This window comes from Staurois parvus, unplaced genomic scaffold (assembly GCF_062004578.1).
Source record: "Staurois parvus isolate SC_StPar_1 unplaced genomic scaffold, SC_StPar_1.0 ptg000970l, whole genome shotgun sequence".
Classification (NCBI taxonomy): Eukaryota; Metazoa; Chordata; class Amphibia; order Anura; family Ranidae; genus Staurois; species Staurois parvus.
The window spans coordinates 366,682-391,638 of record NW_028318766.1 but is presented as its reverse complement, the minus strand read 5'-3'; the positions used below and the strand labels follow the sequence as shown (position 1 = coordinate 391,638).

Genomic DNA, 24,957 nt, shown 5'->3' with positions numbered 1-24,957 from the left:
AGAATCACCAAATGTTAGCTGGATACTCTCACTATGTACTAGCAATGTAGATTTACGGAACAAGATATCCATTATACCAAGTGACAAAAAAGATCGTTACTGAGCCAACAGAATCTGCCAATGATCAAGGATATTGTTTGCTTAGATATTTGAAACAAATACTTTAGTACACAAAGAACCAGTAGGACCAGATTTTAAGATAAACCCTGCCAGGAAAAACCCTAGACTTTAGCTATAATACTTCTGGGCTGCATTTTGAAAAACTCTTTATATCAACTGAAGTATAATTACATGCATTTATTTTAATAAGGATGACTTGTTTAAGAAAACAAATTGTGCCAATAAAATTTCCTCCTGTAATTCTTCCTGTTTAGGCTTTGTGTTGGTACCACATAAGGAGGACAGCGCACTCAGTTGGCGGTACAGCACAGCAGAACACAAAATAGGTAAGAATACTTACTGCTTAATTCTATTGGCAGTAACTGGAAGTATGTATTTTTTTGTTTAATAGTTTCTAAATATTTAAAATGTGAAGGTTTTGTTGTACCATGGCAAAGGTCCAAACCACCAGTGGTCTATCATAATAATTAGGTTGACCACATATGGTTGAATGTCCTCAATGTTCTAAGGTCTCCCATGTTCTTGCCCAACTTGGTTGCACCCAATATATTGACCAGAATGTATACGTACCTCATCCCTAATATATCATACAAAAGAGAACAAGAACTGATGAGAATTTTCTAGTACAAAAAAAAGGACAACCTCATGTTAACCCCTTTGCGCCGACACCACCCGGCCCTTTAAGAGTTTCAGAAGCCGGGATTTTAGGGTCATGTGAATGCCGTGATTCGCCATCACAGCGGTCACATGATCGGAAAAGGTCCTGATAGCAAGGAGAGATTGGGACCTTTCTGTGAGTTATGGACATATGTATTTTCTAAAGGCACCCAAATATGCGGCAGCTCACTGTCAAGTCCCAGACGCCAGGAGGCCGCATATTTGCGTGTGCTCGGCATCTAGGGGATAATGTATAAAACATTGAAACACATCTTATAAATACATCATATAAAAGCAATACTTGGCTAGTAAGCCCAAAAGATCACAGCATCATGTATTGTGGCATCTACTATATCCTCCAGAGGTCGACACGTTTCGCTTATTAGCTTCTTCAGGACCCCAAAAACTGTAGGCAAAGAAATCTGATGCCCTAACTGGAAGATGCATATATACATATACAACATTAGTCATACTAGATAATAAACATAGTTGCACACAAGATAATAAAACTTGTACATCAAAGAGCGACGGCAAAAAAAGATATATGGAGTCTACTCCTTATTTAAAAACTTTTTTCATATATATTTTTTGTTCTAGCATTTTTTGTCTACAGCATAGACTCTGTATTTATCCCAAGTATGTTTAACCACTTCAAGTTCGGACATTTTCACCCCCTTCCAGTCCAGACCAACTTCCACCTTTCAGTGCTGTTGCACTTTGAGTGACAATTACTCAGTCATGCAACACTGTACCCATATGAAATGTTTATCTTTTTTGAGTCAGATAGAGCTTTCTTTTGGTGGCATGTAATCAACACTGGGTTTTTTATTTTTTGCTAATTAAATGAAAAAAAATGTTTTTGCTTAGTTTTTCATATAAAATTTTGCAAATAAATAATCTTTCTTCATAACTTTAGGCCAAAATGTATTTTACTACCTTATTTGGGTAAAAATAACTCCAAACAATGTATATTATTTAGTCTTTGTGAAAGTTATAGAGTCTACAAACTATGGGATATATACACTCACTGGCCACTTTATTAGGTACAATTGTTTAGTTCCTTGGTAACACAAATTGCTAATCAGCCAATCACATGACAGCAACTCGATGCATTTAGGCATTTAGGCATGGTGAAGACGACTTGCTGAATTTCAAACCGAGCATCAGAATGGGGAAGAAATGGGATTTAAGTGACTTTGAACGTGTCATGGTTGTTGGTTCCAAGCGGGCTGGCCTGAGTATTTAAAAAACTGATCTACTGGGATTTTCACACACAACCATCTCTAGGGTTTACAGAGAATGGTCCAAAAAAATATCCAGTGAACTGCAGTTGTGTGGACAAAAATGCCTTGTTGATGTCAGAAGAGAATGGGCAGACTGGTTCAGCTGCAACATTCAGATGGTAGGGTCAGAATTTAGCATAAACAACATGAAAACATGGATCCATCCTGCCTTGTATCAATGGTTCAGGCTGGTGGTAGTCGTGTAATGGTGTGGGGGAGATTTTCTTGGCACTAGGAAGGTGTACCTAATAAAGTGGCCAGTGAGCATCTGAAAATTGATCAGTTGAGACCCTAAAATGTCAAACCCTGGTATGGGGCATGGTAGTGATCAGGACGTTGGTATGAGGTATGGTGGTGATCAAGATGTTGGTATGGTGGTGATCAGAACACTGGTAAGGAGTGTAGTAGAGATCAGGTGACCAGTATGGCATAAGGTAGTGATCAGGGTGCTGGTATGGCATATGGCAGCGATCAGGGAGCTGGTATGGGGTATGATGCTGATTAGGATGCTGGTATGGGGTATGATGCAGATTAGGATGCTGGTATGGCAGTGATCAGGGTGCTGGTAGGGGGTATAGCGGTGATCAGGATGCTGGTATGTGGTATGGCAGTGATTATGGTGCTGGTATGGGGTATAGCGGTGATCAGGATGCTGGTATGTGGTATGGCAGTGATTATGGTGCTGGTATGGGGTATGGTGTTGATCGGGATGCTGGTATGGCTTTGATCAGTATGCTGGTATAGAATGTGGAGGTGATAAGAATGCTGGTGTGGAATATGGAGGTGATCAGAACAATGATATGGGGTATGGTGGTGATCAGGACGTTGGTATGAGATATGGAGGTGATCAAGATGCTGGTATGGCAGTGATCAGAACAATGGTATGGAGTGTGGTGGTGATCAGAATGCTGGTGTGACATACTGGGGTGATCAGAACACTGATATAGGGTATGGCAGTGATCAGGATTCTGATAGGGCATATGGCGGTGATCAGGGTGTTGGTATGGAAATGATCATAGCGCTGTGTGGGGTATGGCGGTGATCAGGACACTGGTATGGAGTTGATTAGGATGCTGGTATTTTGGCGATGAGCACATTGGTATGACAGGCTGCTGTACACTCATAGGCTGCAACATCGGTTCTCCAACCAATCTTCACTTTCAGTTTCTATTGTTTACTATGTGATATGCTGTGGCTGGGTGACACTAGGATCGCCGAGCTCCCCTGTGTGCGCTCTGTGAGCTGCGCAGGAGCCACTGATGTGGGCTGACGTACAGGTACATTAGCCCGCATTGGCACTGCTTCCTGTCTAACGTGGACATAATCTCCATGTATAATACATAAGGGGGGATACGATCTCCATGTATAATACATAAGGGGGATATGATCTCCATGTATAATACATAAGGAGGGATATGATCTCCATGTATAATACATAAGGAGGGATATGATCTCCATGTATAATACATAAGGGGGGAAATATGATCTCCATGTATAATACATAAGGGGGATTTGATCACCATGTATAATACATAAGGGGGATTTGATCACCATGTATAATACATAAGGGGGGATATGATCTCTATGTATAATACATAAGGTCGGGAATATGATCTCCATGTATAATACATAAGGGGGGATATGATCTCTATGTATAATACATAAGGGGGATATGATCACCATGTATAATACATAAGGGGGATATGATCTCCATGTATAATACATAAGGGGGATATGATCTCCATGTATAAATACATCAGTGGTTCATATAGTGAACTCGGTGTAGAGCTATTCACACTGAGGTCATCACAGAGGACAAAGGGGACTCTTTACGTCTGGAGGAAAAGAAATGTAATATCCAAACATGGAAGGTTTCTTCACAGTGAGAGCTGTGAAAATGTGGAATAGACTCCCTCAAGAGTTGGTTCTGGCCTGCTCCGTGGATTGCTTTAAAAAAGTCCTGGATTCTTTCTTGGATTTTTTTAGGTAAAGTTGATCCAGGGAATATCCGATTGCCTTTCGGGGAATCAGGAAGGAATTTTTTCCCCTGCAGGAGCAAATTGGATTATGCTTTGCTGGGTTTTTTTTTGCCTTCCTCTGGATCAACTGTGGGTATAGGATTATAACTTTTTTTGTTGTTGTTGAACTGCATGGACTTTTGTCTTTTTTTGAGCCAGACTTACTATATAACTATTAGAGATGAGCGAATTATTCAAAAATTCGGTTCGGCTGATTCGCCGAATTCGCCGAATAAATTCGCTTCGAGCCGAATATATTCGCTGCGAATTTAACTTATAAAAAGGGTGTTTCTAGGCTTCAGAGAGCCTTTATATTAGTGCAGAACACTGTACCTTTAATTTAAATGCCCTTGGAGTCTGCTGGGGAAGAGAAATAATACTGTCAGTCAGTATGACATGCAGATGAGTGCCGTCGATCTTAGAATCACCGCACACTTCACTCATTTGGGCAGTCACGGGGCCAAAACCAGAGTGTGGAGCCACAGTGTGGCGGTGGAGGCAGCAGCAATGGGAGGCCATACAGCACCCTATGACAAAATGGAACCCACCAGCAGTGTGAGGAGACCTGAAAGTGGCACATGGCAGAGTGTGGCGATGGAGACAGCAGCAATGGGAGGCCGTACAGGGACCCATAACACACTCTGGACCTGGCAGCAGCATGAGGAGGCGGTACAGGGGCCCATGACAGATTACGGGCCTGGCAGCAGCATGAGGAGTCGGTACGGGGGCCCATGGCAGATTACGGGCCTGGCAGCAGCATGAGGAGGCGGTACAGGGGCCCATGGCAGAGTGGCGGAGCGTAAGCAGCTAAAATTGAAGGCCATACAGAGGCCTATGTTAAAAAGTCCCCCCAGCAGCAGCGTGGGGAGACGACTATCAAGAGTCCAATGGCAGAGTGGCGGAGCAGAAGCAGCTTCAATTGAAGGCCATACACCTAGGTTTAAAAGTCCCTCACAGTTAATTCCAATAACGAACTCTACTCCTCCGTGCAATCTACTTACGAGACCCTGGGCAGGTCTGGGTCCAATTTGTGGTAGAGACTGGTTTTGTTCAGCCATGCTTGAGCGAGTAATAACAGGTCTGTGCTGCCCTTTGGTGTCTGGCTTAATGCGCACAACACTGAACGTCCCAGCGTTTGTCAACGATTTGCCGTTAAGTGATGCAAACCCGCTGAACCACGTTCATGAGGAGCCGGTACAGGGGGCCATGAATCAGTATGGACCTGGCAGCAGCGTGAGCAGACGACAGAGGCACATGGCGCAGGGTGGCGGTGTAGGCAGCATTATTCTGAAGCCATACACAGGCCTAGGTTAAAAAGCGGAAGCCGTCAGCAGCTTGAGCAGACGACAGAGACACATGGCGCAGGGTGGCGGTGGAGGCAGCAGTATTCGGAAGCCAAACACAGGCCTCGGTTAAAAAGCGGAAGCCGTCAGCAGCGTGAGCAGACGACAGAGGCACATGGCGCAGGGTGGCGGTGGAGGCAGCAGCAATGGAAGGCCATACAGCACCCTATCACAAAATGGAACCCACCAACAGTGTAAGGAGACCTGAAAGTGGCACATGGCAGAGTCTGGCGATGAAGTCAGCAGCAATGGGAGGCCGTACAGGGACCCATGACACACTCTGGACCTGGCAGCAGCATGAGGAGGCGGTACAGGGGCCCATGGCAGAGTGGCGAAGCGTAAGCAGCTTAAATTGAAGGCCATACAGAGGCCTATGTTAAAAAGTCCCCCCAGCAGCAGTGTGGGGAGACGACTATCAAGAGTCCAATGGCAGAGTGGCGGAGCGTAAGCAGCTTCAATTAAAGGCCATACAGAGGCCTATGTTAAAAAGTCTCCCCAGCAGCAGCGTGGGGAGACGACTATCAAGAGTCCAATGGCAGAGTGGCGGAGCGGAAGCAGCTTCAATTGAAGGCCATACACAGGCCTTGGTTAAAAAGTCCCCCCAGCAGCAGTGTGGGGAGACGACTATCAAGAGTCCAATGGCTGAGTGGCGATCCGGGAAGTCAGCGTTGTGAATGCAGATGCAATGCAGAAATTTTATGAGGTAATGCCGTGGGTGCGAAGAAGATCATATACCGTCGTACTTCCATCCATAAGACGGAACAACCTGCGAACCGGGAGCTTTATTGCCCTGACCCGCTGAGCAGCTTCTGGGATACCCAAGAGTTTGGCTTCTGTGGGGAATATGGTTGAAAACTGAAACTTAAAGGCATGTTGACGGAAGGGCACCAGTGTCAGTGCTCCGGAGGGAATATAGCTTCAAAGCTGACACTTAAAGGTATATCGACGGTCAGAGACCACAGGAAGTGGAGCTTGCGTCTTAAATCGACTGAATGTGGCAGACGTGAAACGTCTACGGGCCGTATATGAAACGGGTTGTTCCTCTTTCTGGAATAAGTGTTGGAAATGGCCACTCTTTTTGGTGTGGCGTTTTGTCTATTTAATTCCGATAACGGACTCTACTCCTCCGTGCAATCTAGTTATGAGACCCTGGGCAGGTCTGGGTCCAATTTGTGGTAGAGACTGGTTTTGTTCAGCCATGCTTGAGCGAGTAATAACAGGTCTGTGCTGCCCTTTGGTGTCTGGCTTAATGCGCACAACACTGAACGTCCCAGCATTTGTCAACGATTTGCCGTTAAGTGATGCAAACCCGCTGAACCACGTTCATGAGGAGCCGGTACAGGGGGCCATGAATCAGTATGGACCTGGCAGCAGTGTGAGGAGACCCGAAAGTGGCACATGGCGCAGGGTGGCGGTGGAGGCAGCAGTATTCGGAAGACATACACAGGACTAGTTTAAAAAGCGGAAGCCGTCAGCAGCGTGAGCAGGCGACAGAGGCACATGGCGCAGGGTGGCGGTGGAGGCAGCAGTATTCCGAAGCCATACACAGGCCTAGGTTAAAAAGCGGAAGCCGTCAGCAGCGTGAGCAGACGACAGAGGCACATGGCGCAGGGTGGCGGTGGAGGCAGCAGTATTCGGAAGCCATACACAGGCCTAGGTTTAAAACTGGAACCCAGCAGCGTGAGCAGACGACAAAGACGCACATGGCAGAGGATGGATCTGGCAGCAGTATGAGAAGGCGGTACAGGGGCCCGTGGCACAGTGTGGTGATGGGGGCTACAGCAACTGGATGCCAGAAAGTGGCCGATAGGGCTATATACTGCATGGAATTATAAAGTTGTAAAGACAGCGGCCTATAAGGCTATACACACTATAACAATCATGATTTGATTGACCATTGGCCTATAAGGCTATACACAGCATGAATATCATGACTTATTCTGAGAGTGGTTTGGAAGGCTATATACAAAAAGTAATTCATGAGCTGTCCGGACAGCGGACAATAAGTACATATATACAAATCAATTCATCAGCTGTCCAGCCAGCGGCCTCAAAGGCGACACATATAGAAAGCAATTCATGAGCTGTTCAGACAGCGGCCTCTAAGGCGACAGATATACAAAGCAATTCCCGAGGTGTTCAGGGAGCGGCCTGAACGGCTAAATTATTACTAAATATATTTTTGTGGCCAAACATCGGCCTATAAATAGATGTCTACACAGTGACAAAAAATTATGTCGCCAGACAGCGGCCCCTAAGGCGACAGATATACAAAGCAATTCCCGAGGTGTTCAGTGAGCGGCTTGAACGGCTAGGTTATTACTAAATATATCTTTCTGGCCAAACATCAGCCTATAAATAGATGTCTACACAGTGACAAAAAAGTAGGTCGCCTTACAGCGGCGTATCCTACAAATTGACATTATAAGAAATGGTTTAGACCAAAAAAAAAAAAAAAAAAAACTGATGCGATGCTATACCTTAGTAGATTGTGGAAAGTCGACAAGTCAAGCGTAACTGTGTACATTACAGAAAATCTTAACAAGACAACCAAACATGTGGCCAAACCGTGACCGATACAACAAGTTAACAATGTAAGAAACAGGAGGGGGCCAAACCGTGGCCAATAAATAAACAGTCCACCTCATTGATGAGATGGACAACACGTGTCAAATAAATATTTAAAAAAATTGCTATTCCATCGGTCTGGAACTGGTCGACTATAAATAATTAAAAAGTTTAAATTCATGTGACAGTCGTCCAGCGACGTATAAATAATTTAAAAACACCAATTCATGAGGGGCCCGACCAGCAGAGTATAAGTCATTAAAAAGGTTCAATTCATGTGACGGTCGTCCAGCGAAGTATAAATAATTAAAAAACCCCAATTCATGAGGGGCCCGACCTGCAGAGTATAAGTCATTAAAAATGTGCAAAACATGAGTCGGCCGACCAGCAGCCTCTCAATAAAATATATATACAAATGTACGGATCAGGTGGAGGTCTTCCATTTGTCCCTAATAACATGTTTGGGGCATGATTCATGGCGGATTTAGTCAGTTGTGTCAGGAACTGGTGGTTTGAAATCCAGACTAATCCACGCCTGATTCATTTTCACAAACGTGAGTCTCTCCACACTTTGGGTGGACAGTCGTGTCCTCCGCGGAGTTACAATACCTCCTGCCGCACTAAACACGCGCTCCGATGCCACGCTACTGGCTGGGCATGACAGCCTTTCAAGGGCAAATTCAGCTAGTTGGGGCCAAAGGTCAAGTTTCGTTGCCCAGTAGTCAAGGGGATTGTCTACCTCGGTTGGCAGGGTGCTGTCCAAGTAGGCCCAAGCCTGTTGTTTGAGGTCCTGCTCCAGGTCCACCTGATGCTGCTGCTGCTGCGGCTGGTTAGTAGTTTCCTCACTGCGCTGGTAAAGAAAGCTACTCATCATCGACTGCAGACTGAGGCAGCCGCTGCTGGTGGAGCTGCCACTGCTCCTACCACCCCACCCCTCCCCTGCTGCCATGGCAGCGGAACGCGAGCGCACAGGGCCCACAGTGTCTGAGGATGGACGTTGGCGCAGAAAGGCAGAGACCAACTGACTACATAGGTGGTTTTTATAGTACTTTATTTTGGCCTCCCTCTCAGCAGGTGTGAAAAAGGCCACCATTTTTGAACGGTAGCGAGGGTCCAACAAGGTGGACAGCCAAAAGTCATCCCTCTGTCTGATGGTTATTATTCGGCTGTAGCTACGCAAGCAACCGAGCATGCTATGGGCCATTTGTGCCAAGGAATGCGAGGGACTCCCTGCCTCCATCTCCACAGCATACTGCCACGGTGCGTCTGGGTCCTCTGTCTCCTCCTCCTCCTCTACTAGATGCTCCTGCTCCTCCACTCCTGTCCGCTGAGTGGAAAAACCACCCATTTCACTCAATAATTCCTGAGCACCAATGTCCTCCTCTACCTCCTCCTCTTCTTCCTGTCCTGCCCCCACAGGGGTCATGTGGCGTTGAGATCTGTGCGCCACGTCTACCGCACCCTGACCAGCCATTGTTAACAGCATTTGTTCCAGGACGTGCAACAGAGGAATGACGTCGTTCATCCCATAGTCCTGCCGACTCACGAATAGCGTGGCCTCCTCAAAGGGCCTGAGCAAGCGGCAGGTGTCACGCATGAGCTGCCAAAGGCTGACATCAAAGTTACACAGGGGAGTACCTTTATCCGCTTGTAACATCAGGAAATCGGTAATGGCCTTTCGCTGTTCGTAAAGGCGGTCTAACATGTGTAGGGTTGAATTCCACCTTGTTGCAACGTCGCAGATCAGGCGATGCTGTGCAATTCCGTTCTGCCGCTGCAGCTCAAGGAGGGTGTGCTTTGCGGTGTAGGAATGGCTGAAATGCATGCAAAGTTTACGTGACATTTTAAGTGTCAGGGCTCCCAGGTGTGACCAGAGATGTGTGACTGACGCAGGGAAACGCAGACCTCAGATATGTTATAAACAATATAATTTATTAACACTAACAATACAAACATAAACGCAGTGCAATACTAAAACATAATACAGTGCAAACAAACCAAACCAAACCACCCACAGATAACAGTACATACAAGCAAGCGTCGTCAGGCAGGCCGGGTCAATATCAATAGGGCAGGTAGGTACAGGGGGAGCAAGCGGAGATTGGTCAGGGTCACAAGCCAGGGATCAGAACAGGTAGCAAGCAGCGTGGTACAGAGGGTCAGACAGAGGGATGGTCAGGAGCGAGCCGGGATCAGAGCAGGAGAAGTCAGCAGCGGTTCAGAAACAGGATACAGGACAGAAACAGGATACAGGGCCCAGGACAAACACACACCAAGGCAGAGTCTGTGGGTCTGGCCATCCCTTAAATACCCCAGCATAATCAGTTACAGGTGTTATCTGGCTGCAAAGTTGAGTCTCTGATTGCTGGGAACACCCGCTGGTCAGCCCTAGTACTGCAGATCAAAAGGCAGGTGAGTCCCACCATAGCTGGCCAGTCCATTCCTGACAGTACCCCCCCCTCAAGGAGCGGACTCAGTCCTAGCTGGGAAAAATGTTCCACCGCCCGGGTCTGGTAACTGGCGGGATATCAAAGACTGGCACACCGGGCAGGACTCCGGGCAGCGGTACATCGGGCTGGACTCCGGGCAGAGGCACATCGGGCTGGACTCCGGGCAGAGGCACACCGGGCAGAGGCACACCGGGCAGAGGCACACCGGGCAGAGGCACACCGGGCTGGACTCCGGGCAGAGGCACATCGGGCTGGACTCCGGGCAGAGGCACATCGGGCAGAGGCACATCGGGCCGGACTCCGGGCAGAGGCACATTGGGCCGGACTCCGGGCAGAGGCACATCGGGCAGGACTCCGGGCAGAGGCCCATCGGGCAGGACTCCGGGCAGAGGCACATCGGGCAGGACTCCGGGCAGAGGCATATCGGGCAGGACCCGGGGCAGAGGCACATCGGGCAGGACCCCGGGCAGAGGCACATCGGGCTACCAGGCGAAGCAGCAGGCAGCGGGCCACCGGGCGGAGCGACAGGCACCGGGCCCCCGGGCGGGGCGACAGGCACCGGGCCCCCGGGCGGGGCGACAGGCACCGGGCCCCCGGGCGGGGCGACAGGCACCGGGCCCCCGGGCGGGGCGACAGGCACCGGGCCCCCGGGCAGGGCGACAGGCCTCGGGCCCCCAGACGGAGCGGCGGGCGCCGGACCCCCAGGCGGAACTACAGGTCTCGGGCCCCCAGGCGGGGCGACAGGCATCGGACCCCCAGGCGGGGCGACAGGCATCGGACCCCCAGGCGGGGCGACAGGCATCGGACCCCCAGGCGGGGCGACAGGCATCGGACCCCCAGGCGGGGCGACAGGCATCGGACCCCCAGGCGGGGCGACGGGCCTCGGACCCCCAGGCGGAGCGGCGGGCGTTGGACCCCCAGGCGGAACTACAGGTCTCGGGCCCTCAGGCGGAGCGACAGGCATCGGACCCCCAGGCGGGGCGACAGGCATCGGACCCCCAGGCGGGGCGACAGGCATCGGACCCCCAGGCGGAGCGGCGGGCGTCGGACCCCCAGGCGGAACTACAGGTCTCGGGCCCTCAGGAGGGCGACAGGCATCGGACCCCCAGGCGGGGCGACAGGCATCGGACCCCCAGGCGGGGCGACAGGCATCGGACCCCCAGGCGGGGCGACAGGCATCGGACCCCCAGGCGGGGCGACAGGCATCGGACCCCCAGGCGGGGCGACAGGCCTCGGACCCCCAGGCGGGGCGACAGGCCTCGGACCCCCAGGCGGAGCGGCGGGCGCCGGACCCCCAGGCGGAACTACAGGGCTCGGGCCCTCAGGCGGAGCGACAGGCATCGGACCCCCAGGCGGGGCGACAGGCATCGGACCCCCAGGCGTGGCGACAGGCATCGGACCCCCAGGCGGAGCGGCGGGCGCCGGACCCCCAGGCGGAACTACAGGTCTCGGGCCCTCAGGCGGAGCGACAGGCATCGGACCCCCAGGCGGGGCAACAGGCATCGGACCCCCAGGCGGGGCGACAGGCATCGGACCCCCAGGCGGGGCGACAGGCATCGGACCCCCAGGCGGGGCGACAGGCATCGGACCCCCAGGCGGGGCGACAGGCATCGGGCCCCCAGGCGGGGCGACAGGCATCGGGCCCCCAGGCGGGGCAACAGGCATCGGGCCCCCAGGCGGGGCAACAGGCATCGGGCCCCCAGGCGGAGCTACAGGTCTCGGGCCCTCAGGCGGAGCGGCGGGCGCCGGACCCCCAGATGGAGCGACAGGTCTCGGGCCCTCAGGCGGAGCAACAGGTCTCGGGCCCCCAGACGAAGCGGCGGGCACCGAGTCACCAGGCACGACAGTGGGCACCGAGTCGTCTGGCAAGACTGCGGGCACCGAGTCAACTGGCGGAACAGCGGGCATCGAGTCAACTGGCGGAACAGCGGGCACCGAGTCGTCTGGCAAGACTGCGGGCACCGAGTCGTCTGGCAAGACTGCGGGCACCGAGTCGTCTGGCAAGACTGCGGGCACCGAGTCGTCTGGCAAGACTGCGGGCACCGAGTCGTCTGGCAAGACTGCGGGCACCGAGTCGTCTGGCAAGACTGCGGGCACCGAGTCGACTGGCGGAACAGCGGGCACCGAGTCGTCTGGCAAGACTGCGGGCACCGAGTCAACTGGCGGAACAGCGGGCATCGAGTCAACTGGCGGGACTGCGGGCACCGAGTCGTCTGGCAAGACTGCGGGCACCGAGTCGTCTGGCAAGACTGCGGGCACCGAGTCGTCTGGCAAGACTGCGGGCACCGAGTCGTCTGGCAAGACTGCGGGCACCGAGTCATCTGGCAAGACTGCGGGCACCGAGTCGTCTGGCAAGACTGCGGGCACCGAGTCAACTGGCGGAACAGCGGGCATCGAGTCAACTGGCGGAACAGCAGGCACCGAGTCGCCTGGCAAGACTGCGGGCACCGAGTCAACTGGCGGAACAGCGGGCATCGAGTCAACTGGCGGAACAGCGGGCATCGAGTCAACTGGCGGAACAGCAGGCACCGAGTCGTCTGGCAAGACTGCGGGCACCGAGTCGTCTGGCAAGACTGCGGGCACCGAGTCGTCTGGCAAGACTGCGGGCACCGAGTCGTCTGGCAAGACTGCGGGCACCGAGTCGTCTGGCAAGACTGCGGGCCCCGAGTCGTCTGGCAAGACTGCGGGCACCGAGTCGTCTGGCAAGACTGCGGGCACCGAGTCAACTGGCGGAACAGCGGGCATCGAGTCAACTGGCGGAACAGCAGGCACCGAGTCGCCTGGCAAGACTGCGGGCACCGAGTCGTCTGGCAAGACTGCGGGCACCGAGTCAACTGGCGGAACAGCGGGCATCGAGTCAACTGGCGGAACAGCAGGCACCGAGTCGTCTGGCAAGACTGCGGGCACCGAGTCGTCTGGCAAGACTGCGGGCATCGAGTCGTCTGGCAAGACTGCGGGCATCGAGTCGTCTGGCAAGACTGCGGGCATCGAGTCAACTGGCAAGACTGCGGGCATCGAGTCGTCTGGCAAGACTGCGGGCATCGAGTCGTCTGGCAAGACTGCGGGCACTGAGTCGTCTGGCAAGACTGCGGGCACTGAGTCGTCTGGCAAGACTGCGGGCACTGAGTCGTCTGGCAAGACTGCGGGCACTGAGTCGTCTGGCAAGACTGCGGGCACCGAGTCGTCTGGCAAGACTGCGGGCACCGAGTCGTCTGGCAAGACAGTGGGCTCCGAGTCAACAGGCACGACAGTGGGCACCGGGTCATCAGGTATCGGATTGTCTGGCTCGACAGCGGGCATCGGGTCACCAGGTATGACAGCGGGCACTGGGTCACCAGGCATCAGGTCATTTGGCTTGCCAGCGGGCACCGCGTCATCTGGCAAGGCAGTGGGCACCGGGTCACCAGATATGACAGCGGGCTCTGAGTCAATTGGCACGACAGCGGGCACTGGATCAGGTACCGGATCATCTGGATCAACAGCGGGCATCGAGTCAACTGGCCTAATAGGATCGTCGGGCTGGATCAGTTCATCATGCTGAGTAGCGGCATCAGGCTGAATGCAGGCATCAGGCTGAGGAGAGGCTTCAGGCTGAGGAGAGGCTTCAGGCTGAGGAGAGGCTTCAGGCTGAGGAGAGGCATCCGGCTGAGTAGAGGCATCCGGCTGAGTAGAGGCTTCAGGCTGAGTCACGGAAGGCAGGTTCACCGGTTTAGATACTGGCAGGATGGTATTGGTTGGAAAGAATTTTTGCTTTTTTCTGGTTTTAACTACTGGAGCACTGCAAGTAAACGCAGGTCTGCAAACGAATGGAGCAGCTGGAGACAGAGAAAAACTGGAGGATGGAACAGGAGAGGGAGCAGTTGCTACAGAGGGCTTTTTTACAGGGTTAAAGGCAGGATAGGTGCAGCGAGTGGGAACAGGGTACTGACATGCGGTAGATAGCCAAGTATACTGGGCTGTAACTGGAGGAGCTGGTGGGAATACAGGAGTAGAGTTAGAAGCAGGACTGGGTTTTTGTAAGCTGACTGAGGCTGGGTGCAACAAGTCTGTCCATGTCTGCAGTAGGGGTTGAACAAAGCTGAGCTTACACAAAGCCTGTCTGGTCAATGACTGCACTGCGTTTATACAATCTCTTAGTGTCTGTGGTGAACATGTGGAATAACGGTCCAGAAAGTAACCCACATCATCCTCTAATAACCACACCAGGGACTCAACCTGGTCTGCACTAAATGGTGGCAAAAATTCATCCCTGCATTCGGGGGAACCAGATGAAACCAACTCAACACAAACCTGAATCAATGGCTGCACCATAGAGAAATCTGTGCCCTGATCTACTAGAACATGAGCGAGCCGTATACATTCTAGCAGTTCATCCCGGGGATACTCCTTCAGAGCCTGATAAGCATACTCTCTGTCATCAAGCAGTAGCAGAGATAAATACTCAACCTCATCCAGATCCATCCTTCCCATCAACAAGCCAAGATGGCTTCCCTGTGCAGCCACTTCTGGTCAGGATTGGCCTTGGTGTAATGTCAGGGCTCCCAGGTGTGACCAGAGATGTGTGACTGACGCAGGGAAACGCAGACCTCAGATATGTTATAAACAATATAATTTATTAACACTAACAATACAAACATAAACGCAGTGCAATACTAAAACATAATACAGTGCAAACAAACCAAACCAAACCACCCACAGATAACAGTACATACAAGCAAGCGTCGTCAGGCAGGCCGGGTCAATATCAATAGGGCAGGTAGGTACAGGGGGAGCAAGCGGAGATTGGTCAGGGTCACAAGCCAGGGATCAGAACAGGTAGCAAGCAGCGTGGTACAGAGGGTCAGACAGAGGGATGGTCAGGAGCGAGCCGGGATCAGAGCAGGAGAAGTCAGCAGCATAATCAGTTACAGGTGTTAGCTGGCTGCAAAGTTGAGTCTCTGATTGCTGGGAACACCCGCTGGCCAGCCCTAGTACTGCAGATCAAAAGGCAGGTGAGTCCCACCATAGCTGGCCAGTCCATTCCTGACATTAAGGATGTCTTGCAGTGGGATGGTGGATTTTAGGAACCGCTTGACAACCAGATTGAACACGTGAGCCATGCATGGCGCATGGCACAACCTTCCTTGACGCAGAGCAGACACCATGTTCTTTCCGTTGTCGGTCAACATGGTTCCGATTTTCAGTTTGCGCGGAGACAGCCATCTGTCGATTTCTCTGTTCATTACACTGAGAAGTTCCTCCCCTGTGTGACTACGTTCGCCAAGGCATACCAGGTGCAGCACAGCGTGACACCGTTGCGCCCTGCACATGTGATATGCCGGTCGGTTAATGGGACTTGGCACGGGGGTGGCGGCTGAGGACACAAAGGAAGAAGAGGTGGTAGAGGCGGACATCTTTTGTGGACCAAGGACGTGCAAACGTGGAGGCAAAGCGGCGTGACCTGTCCAAGTTGCTGGTGCGGCTGTGACGGCACCACGTTCACCCAGTGGGCCGTAAATGACATGTACTGTCCCTGACCGTAGTTACAGCTCCACACGTCGGCGCTGCCGTGCACTTTGGCAGAGACCGACATGCTCAAAGACTGGCCCACCATCTCTTCTACATGTGAATGCAGGGTTGGCACTGCCTTTTTGGCGAAGAAATGACGGCTTGGCACTCTCCACCGCAGCGCGGCACAAGCCATCATTTCTCGGAAAGGTGCTGAGTCCACCTCTTGGAAAGGGAGGGACTGCAGCACCAGCAACTTGGACAGGAGGACGTTCAGCTTTTGCACCGTCGGGTGCGTGCTCGCAAACTGTTGTCTCTTGGAAACGGATTCCAAGAAAGACTGCTGAGGGAATCCGTGAAGAGGAGTAGCAGGAGAAGGAGCATCTGAACGCGCGGAAGATGCCAACGAGCGACAACTCCCCTCAGCAGAGGTGTTGGAGCCTTGACTGGCTGATGGAGGGCGATTGACGTCGGGTGACGGAGCAAGTAACGGAGCGGGTGATGGAGGGGGGGCTGGTGCGGGCAGAACCGCCGTATCTTTATCACGGTTTTCCCAGGCCACCAAATGGCGACGCTGCATATGCTGCCGCAACGCTGTAGTCCCAACATGGGCCCCCTGGCCACGCTTGACTTTCTGGCCACATAGTCGACATACGGCTACGTTTACTTCCTCGGGCGGCTTGACGAAAAATTGCCACACCGCCGAGTAGGAAACTTTGCCCCCGCTACTCCTCACTGGCTGACTGCTACTTCCTCCGTGCACACCGGCACCACTACTGGCCGTGGTGGTAGGCTGCAGTGGAGCTGGTGCTCTACTCCGTGGCCGTTTGTCTCCACTGACACTGCTGCGACCCTGCTGCCTCCTGGGCAACCCACCGACTGTTTCGCTCGCTGCCAAGTTGCCACCCTCTTCTCCTGATGATGCGGAAGAAATTGCCTGATGACGACGAGGCTGCCAAGTGCGATCAACCTCCTCATCATCAAGTAGGGTCTCCGCCTCACTACTAGCCCCCTCGGCTGCGTGTGGGTCAGGAGACAGACCTGTCTCTAGACCAGCTACCGAGCCACTCTCCTCGCCACTACTTCTTCGCCTGGCTGCTGAAAAGGCGGATGTCTCCCCCCGTTCCTGACCGCCCTCTGTTAGCTCTTCCTCACTGTACAGTGGGGCTGAGCCCACAGCATGCGATACTTCGCTTGGTGAGGGAACACCAAAGGACAGGGGCAGGTAGAGGACACGTGATTTCAGTGGGCTTGGTCCCGGGCCATGCCAACTAACGGTTGTGTCTGACGTACCCACCGACCGTTGGCTGTAGGTGTCAGAGGTGACCTGGGAAGAGGAAGACGACCGAGCCAACCAATCGATGACGGCAGGGTTGTCGGTGGAGACACGACCGCTGGATGACACCGGGAGCACTGGCCTCTGGCTGCGAATAGTACTGCCTCGACCCCTTCCTCTGCTGCCACGTCTGCTCGCTCCTAAAACATTGCCTCCTCTGCCACTCCTCTGCATGTTGTCTGACATACTCTTTAATTCAACGATTCTGTGTCCCTGAGTAACAATTCTGTGTCCCTGAGTAACAATTCTGTGTCTGTCCCTGAGTAACAATTCTGTGGCCCTAAGTAACGGTTCTGTGGCCCTCAGTAACAATTCTGTGTCCCTGAGTAACGTTTCTGTGGCCCTAAGTAACGGTTCTGTGGCCCTCAGTAACAATTCTGTGTCCCTGAGTAACAATTCTGTGTCTGTCCCTGAGTAACAATTCTGTGGCCCTAAGTAACGGTTCTGTGGCCCTCAGTAACAATTCTGTGTCCCTCAGTAACAATTCTGTGTCTGTCCCTGAGTAACAATTCTGTGTCCCTAAGTAACGGTTCTGTGACCCTCAGTAACAATTCTGTGTCCCTGAGTAACGTTTCGGTGGCCCTAAGTAACGGTTCTGTGGCCCTCAGTAACAATTCTGTGTCCCTGAGTAACAATTCTGTGTCTGTCCCTGAGTAACAATTCTGTGGCCCTAAGTAACGGTTCTGTGGCCCTCAGTAACAATTCTGTGTCTGTCCCTGAGTAACAATTCTGTGGCCCTAAGTAACGGTTCTGTGGCCCTCAGTAACAATTCTGTGTCCCTGAGTAACGTTTCGGTGGCCCTAAGTAACGGTTCTGTGGCCCTCAGTAACAATTCTGTGTCCCTGAGTAACAATTCTGTGTCTGTCCCTGAGTAACAATTCTGTGGCCCTAAGTAACGGTTCTGTGGCCCTGAGTAACAATTCTGTGTCTGTCCCTGAGTAACAATTCTGTGGCCCTAAGTAACGGTTCTGTGGCCCTCAGTAACAATTCTGTGTCCCTGAGTAACGTTTCGGTGGCCCTAAGTAACGGTTCTGTGGCCCTCAGTAACAATTCTGTGTCCCTGAGTAACAATTCTGTGTCTGTCCCTGAGTAACAATTCTGTGGCCCTAAGTAACGGTTCTGTGGCCCTCAGTAACAATTCTGTGTCCCTGAGTAACAATTCTGTGTCTGTCCCTGAGTAACAATTCTGTGGCCCTAAGTAACGGTTCTGTGGCCCTCAGTAACAATTCAGTGTCTGTCCCTGAGTAACAATTCTGTGGCCCTAAGTAACGGTTCTGTGGCCCTCAGTAACAATTCTGTGTCCCTGAGTAACAATTCTGTGTCTGTCCCTGAGTAACAATTCTGTGGCCCTAAGAAACGGTTCTGTGGCCCTCAGTAACAATTCTGTGTCCCTGAGTAACAATTCTGTGGCCCTAAGTAACGGTTCTGTGGCCCTCAGTAACAATTCTGTGTCCCTGAGTAACGTTTCTGTGGCCCTAAGTATCGGTTCTGTGGCCCTCAGTAACAATTCTGTGTCCCTGAGTAACAATTCTGTGTCTGTCCCTGAGTAACAATTTTGTGGCCCTAAGTAACGGTTCTGTGGCCCTCAGTAACAATTCTGTGTCCCTGAGTAACAATTCTGTGGCCCTAAGTAACAGTTCTGTGGCCCTCAGTAACAATTCTGTGTCCCTCAGTAACAATTCTGTGTCTGTCCCTGAGTAACAATTCTGTGGCCCTAATTAACGTTTCTGTGGCCCTAAGTAACAGTTCTGTGGCCCTCAGTAACAATTCTGTGTCCCTGAGTAACGTTTCTGTGGCCCTAAGTAACAATTCTGTGGCCCTCAGTAACAATTCTGTGTCTGTCCCTGAGTAACAATTCTGTGGCCCTAAGTAACGGTTCTGTGGCCCTCAGTAACAATTCTGTGTCTGTCCCTGAGTAACAATTCTGTGGCCCTAAGTAACGGTTCTGTGGCCCTCAGTAACAATTCTGTGTCCCTGAGTAACAATTCTGTGTCTGTCCCTGAGTAACAATTCTGTGGCCCTAAGTAACGGTTCTGTGGCCCTCAGTAACAATTCTGTGTCCCTGAGTAACAATTCTGTGTCTGTCCCTGAGTAACAATTCTGTGGCCCTAAGTAAAGGTTCTGTGGCCCTCAGTAACAATTCTGTGTCCCTGAGTAACAATTCTGTGGCCCTAAGTAACGGTTCTGTGGCCCTCAGTAACAATTCTGTGTCCCTGAGTAACAATTCTGTGTCTGTCCCTGAGTAACAATTCAGTGGCCCTAAGTAACGGTTCTGTGGCCCTCAGTAACAATTCTGTGTCCCTGAGTAACAATTCTGTGGCCCTAAGTAACAGTTCTGTGGCCCTCAGTAACAATTCTGTGTCCCTCAGTAACAATTCTGTGTCTGCCCCTGAGTAACAATTCTGTGGCCCTAATTTACGTTTCTGTGGCCCTAAGTAACAGTTCTGTGGCCCTCAGTAACAATTCTGTGTCCCTGAGTAACGTTTCTGTGGCCCTAAGTAACAATTCTGTGGCCCTCAGTAACAATTCTGTGTCTGTCCCTGAGTAACAATTCTGTGGCCCTAAGTAACGGTTCTGTGGCCCTCAGTAACAATTCTGTGTCCCTCAGTAACAATTCTGTGTCTGTCCCTGAGTTTCAATTCTGTGGCCCTAACTAACGTTTCTGTGGCCCTAAGTAACAATTCTGTGTCTGTCCCTGAGTAACAATTCTGTGGCCCTAAGTAACGGTTCTGTGGCCCTCAGTAACAATTCTGTGTCCCTGAGTAACGTTTCGGTGGCCCTAAGTAACGGTTCTGTGGCCCTCAGTAACAATTCTGTGTCCCTGAGTAACAATTCTGTGTCTGTCCCTGAGTAACAATTCTGTGGCCCTAAGTAACGGTTCTGTGGCCCTCAGTAACAATTCTGTGTCTGTCCCTGAGTAACAATTCTGTGGCCCTAAGTAACGGTTCTGTGGCCCTCAGTAACAATTCTGTGTCCCTGAGTAACAATTCCGTGTCTGTCCCTGAGTAACAATTCTGTGGCCCTAAGTAACGGTTCTGTGGCCCTCAGTAACAATTCTGTGTCCCTGAGCAACAATTCTGTGTCTGTCCCTGAGTAACAATTCTGTGGCCCTAAGTAACGGTTCTATGGCCCTCAGTAACAATTCAGTGTCTGTCCCTGAGTAACAATTCTGTGGCCCTAAGTAACGGTTCTGTGGCCCTCAGTAACAATTCTGTGTCCCTGAGTAACAATTCTGTGTCTGTCCCTGAGTAACAATTCTGTGGCCCTAAGTAAAGGTTCTGTGGCCCTCAGTAACAATTCTGTGTCCCTGAGTAACAATTCTGTGGCCCTAAGTAACGGTTCTGTGGCCCTCAGTAACAATTCTGTGTCCCTGAGTAACAATTCTGTGTCTGTCCCTGAGTAACAATTCAGTGGCCCTAAGTAACGGTTCTGTGGCCCTCAGTAACAATTCTGTGTCCCTGAGTAACAATTCTGTGGCCCTAAGTAACAGTTCTGTGGCCCTCAGTAACAATTCTGTGTCCCTCAGTAACAATTCTGTGTCTGCCCCTGAGTAACAATTCTGTGGCCCTAATTTACGTTTCTGTGGCCCTAAGTAACAGTTCTGTGGCCCTCAGTAACAATTCTGTGTCCCTGAGTAACGTTTCTGTGGCCCTAAGTAACAATTCTGTGGCCCTCAGTAACAATTCTGTGTCTGTCCCTGAGTAACAATTCTGTGGCCCTAAGTAACGGTTCTGTGGCCCTCAGTAACAATTCTGTGTCCCTCAGTAACAATTCTGTGTCTGTCCCTGAGTTTCAATTCTGTGGCCCTAACTAACGTTTCTGTGGCCCTAAGTAACAGTTCTGTGGCCCTCAGTAACAATTCTGTGTCCCTGAGTAACGTTTCTGTGGCCCTAAGTAACAATTCTGTGGCCCTCAGTAACAATTCTGTGTCTGTCCCTGAGTAACAATTCTGTGGCCCTAAGTAACGGTTCTGTGGCCCTCAGTAACAATTCTGTGTCCCTGAGTAACGTTTCTGTGGCCCTAAGTAACAATTCTGTGGCCCTCAGTAACAATTCTGTGTCTGTCCCTGAGTAACAATTCTGTGGCCCTAAGTAACGGTTCTGTGGCCCTCAGTAACAAATATGTGTCCCTAAGTAACGTTTCTGTGGCCCTAAGTAACAATTCTGTGGCCCTCAGTAACAATTCTGTGTCTGTCCCTGAGTAACAATTCTGTGGCCCTAAGTAACGGTTCTGTGGCCCTCAGTAACAATTCTGTGTCCCTCAGTAACAATTCTGTGGCCCTAAGTAACGGTTCTGTGGCCCTCAGTAACAATTCTGTGTCCCTGAGTAACAATTCTGTGGCCCTAAGTAACAGTTCTGTGGCCCTCAGTAACAATTCTGTGTCCCTCAGTAACAATTCTGTGTCTGTCCCTGAGTAACAATTCTGTGGCCCTAACTAACGTTTCTGTGGCCCTAAGTAACAGTTCTGTGGCCCTCAGTAACAATTATGTGGCCCTGAGTAACGTTTCTGTGGCCCTAAGTAACAATTCTGTGGCCCTCAGTAACAATTCTGTGTCTTTCCCTGAGTAACAATTCTGTGGCCCTAAGTAACGGTTCTGTGGCCCTCAGTAACAATTCTGTGTCCCTGAGTAACAATTCTGTGTCTGTCCCTGAGTAACAATTCTGTGGCCCTAAGTAACGGTTCTGTGGCCCTCAGTAACAATTCTGTGTCCCTGAGTAACAATTCTGTGGCCCTAAGTAACGGTTCTGTGGCCCTCAGTAACAATTCTGTGTCCCTGAGTAACAATTCTGTGTCTTTCCCTGAGTAACAATTCTGTGGCCCTAAGTAACGGTTCTGTGGCCCTCAGTAACAATTCTGTGTCCCTGAGTAACAATTCTGTGGCCCTAAGTAACAGTTCTGTGGCCCTCAGTAACAATTCTGTGTCCCTCAGTAACAATTCTGTGTCTGTCCCTGAGTAACAATTCTGTGGCCCTAACTAACGTTTCTGTGGCCCTCAGTAACAATTCTGTGTCCCTGAGTAACGTTTCTGTGGCCCTAAGTAACAATTCTGTGGCCCTCAGTAACAATTCTGTGTCTGTCCCTGAGTAACAATTCTGTGGCCCTAACTAACATTTCTGTGGCCCTAAGTAACAGTTCTGTGGCCCTCAGTAACAATTCTGTGGCCCTGAGTAATGTTTCTGTGGCCCTAAGTAACAATTCTGTAGCCCTCAGTTACAATTCTGTCTGTCCCTGAGTATCAATTCTGTGGCCCTAACTAGCGTTTCTGTGGCCCTAAGTAACGATTCTGTGGCCCTCACTAACAATTCTGTGTCCCTGAGTAATGTTTCTCTGTCCCTAAGTAACGTTTGTCTGTCCCTAAGTAACGTTTCTCTGTCCCCAAGTAACGTTTCTGTGGCCCTAACTCTGTCCCTAATACAGAGTGGTCTGCCTCTCTTGAATGACTGGAGGCAAATGAAGAATTCTAAAATTGCCGACATTTATAGCTCGACCATTACACAGTGCTGGCTGGCTGGCTGCTGATTGGCTAATGCGATCACATGTCATTAAGGAATGCATTATGGGTCAGCGCGCCTTGTCTGCGCGCCTTCCCAGGCATCCCCGCTCCGTCGCCGCACATGTCCGCCGCCATTTTAGAAAAAATTTCGATTTATTGGAAAATTTTCCAATATTCGAAACGAATTCCACTTCGCCTACTTCGATTCGCTCATCTCTAATGGAGATCATATCCCCTCTTATGTATTATGCATGGAGATCATATCCCCCCTTATGTATTATACATGGAGATCATATCCCCCCTTATGTATTATACATGGAGATCATATCCCCCCTTATGTATTATACATGGAGATCATATCCCCCCCCCCCTTATGTATTATGCATGGAGATCATATCCCCCCTTATGTATTATACATGGAGATCGTATCCCCCCTTATGTATTATACATGGAGATCATATCCCCTCTTATGTATTATGCATGGAGATCATATCCCCCCTTATGTATTATACATGGAGATCATATCCCCCCTTATGTATTATACATGGAGATCATATCCCCCTTATGTATTATGCATGGAGATCATATCCCCTCCTTAATCTCCTCTTCTCAATAGAGAATAAATTCAATTCCTTTAATTTATGACATGTCTATATAGCAGTTCCTGGAGGTATCTGTGCAGTCTCTGACAGTTTCTCTTTCTGGGAAATTGCAGTCTTAGACAGTCACTCTGTATAGTTCAATCCCTAACAGTTTCCTTTAATAGATCAGTCTCTGCCAATTTTCTGTATGGATTAGTCTTTTTATTTTTATATATGACACAGTCTCTAATGTTTTCTCTGTATCGAGCAAAGATTTTGGGTAAGGCTTTGGGTATAGAAATTGTGTCTATGGAACCAGACTCATGCAGGCCTCTGCTTTAGAGTGTGTCACTGGCACTCTCACACATGCTGCTGCAGCTCACACTCATAGCCAGTGCTGCAGGTGTTCTCCCTCCCTGCCCAATGCCAACAATTTATTGCTATTCCTTTCATGTGGGAAAATGGTAGTTGGCTCCTTGTCAGTGTTCAGCTTGCTGTTATACTGTTATGTGATCCCATGTCAGGTGTCACACTTTGTTTCTTCCACCAGTTCCCTTGTTGCTTCTTTGGGGACCAAAGACTTTTGGTGGGGGGAGTGTGTTGCCCCACTTCTTGATCCCATATCAGGTGTCATACTTTGTTTCTTCCACCAGTTCCCTTGCTGCTTCTTTGGGGACCAAAGACATTTTTTTTGGGGGGGGGAGTGTGTTGCCCCACTCCTTGGACTACATCTGCATGGACCAGGCTGTCACTGACACTATCACATATACCGCTGCAGCTTACTCATATCCAGTGCTGCAGCTGTTCTCCCTTTCCTGAGCTGCCAGTGAACACTGCAGAGGAAGAAATATGAAGGACTGTTCTTTGGCTCAAGGCAGTCATTGGAAGGACATTGTAGTGTTCACATGCAGCAGGCTGATGATCTGAGAATTCTCTGTAGTGGCGGGGAAGCAGAGGTAGAGTTGCTGACATGTTCTGGCTTGTGGGATTCACATTTGAGTGCTCCAACACCAGATTTGGGCCCCAACTCACTGGTCAGTGGGAGAGATTTTGCCAAAAAACTATTGGACCACTAATTTTGTATTGTTCCTTATTCATGACCCCTCTTAGTTTAGGGATTAGGGGTAAAGTCACTAGTATGCTTGCTATTTACTAAGTCACACATTATATAGCAGGTAAATGGACCTCAGAATCGTGTGAAAAGAATAATGGGAATTTGAGTGTGCCTTAGGGAACCATATTGACAATAAGAATAGTAATAAAAACAAAATATTAATTACATGTTAAAATCAAATCAATAAAAAAAGGCAGACCAGGTTACACCCAATCAATGGCATATCTGAAACAGGAGCTTTGTGTGGACCCCTTTGATTGAGTGGTCATTGTTTTGGATGTTGACAAGCCCCATATTTAGGAGGGGGGCATTGGTATGATTGGCATCTTCCAGTCTTCCAAGTCATTGGTTACATAGTTACATAGTTAGTCTTGCTGAAAAAAGACTAAAGTCCATCCATGGTCATCAGGTTATACTGTGAGATCCATGGCTGTACTTTCTTTTCTGGACGACATCTACATTTGTTATGGAACGTTTGTCCTGAAGAAGCTACTACTGCAAAATG

At 50.6% G+C, this 24,957-nt stretch overlaps 1 protein-coding gene across 1 annotated transcript in view; it reads left to right on the top strand.

The window, feature by feature from the left end:
- The first annotated feature begins 428 nt into the window (after positions 1-428).
- The window catches only part of LOC149441586 (membrane-spanning 4-domains subfamily A member 4A-like), a 77,273-nt gene continuing 52,744 nt past the window's right edge, over positions 429-24,957 (top strand). The window contains exon 1 of the mRNA XM_089657146.1: positions 429-446. The gene's annotated coding sequence lies outside the window, so the exon portion shown is untranslated. The remainder of the gene's footprint in view (positions 447-24,957) is intronic.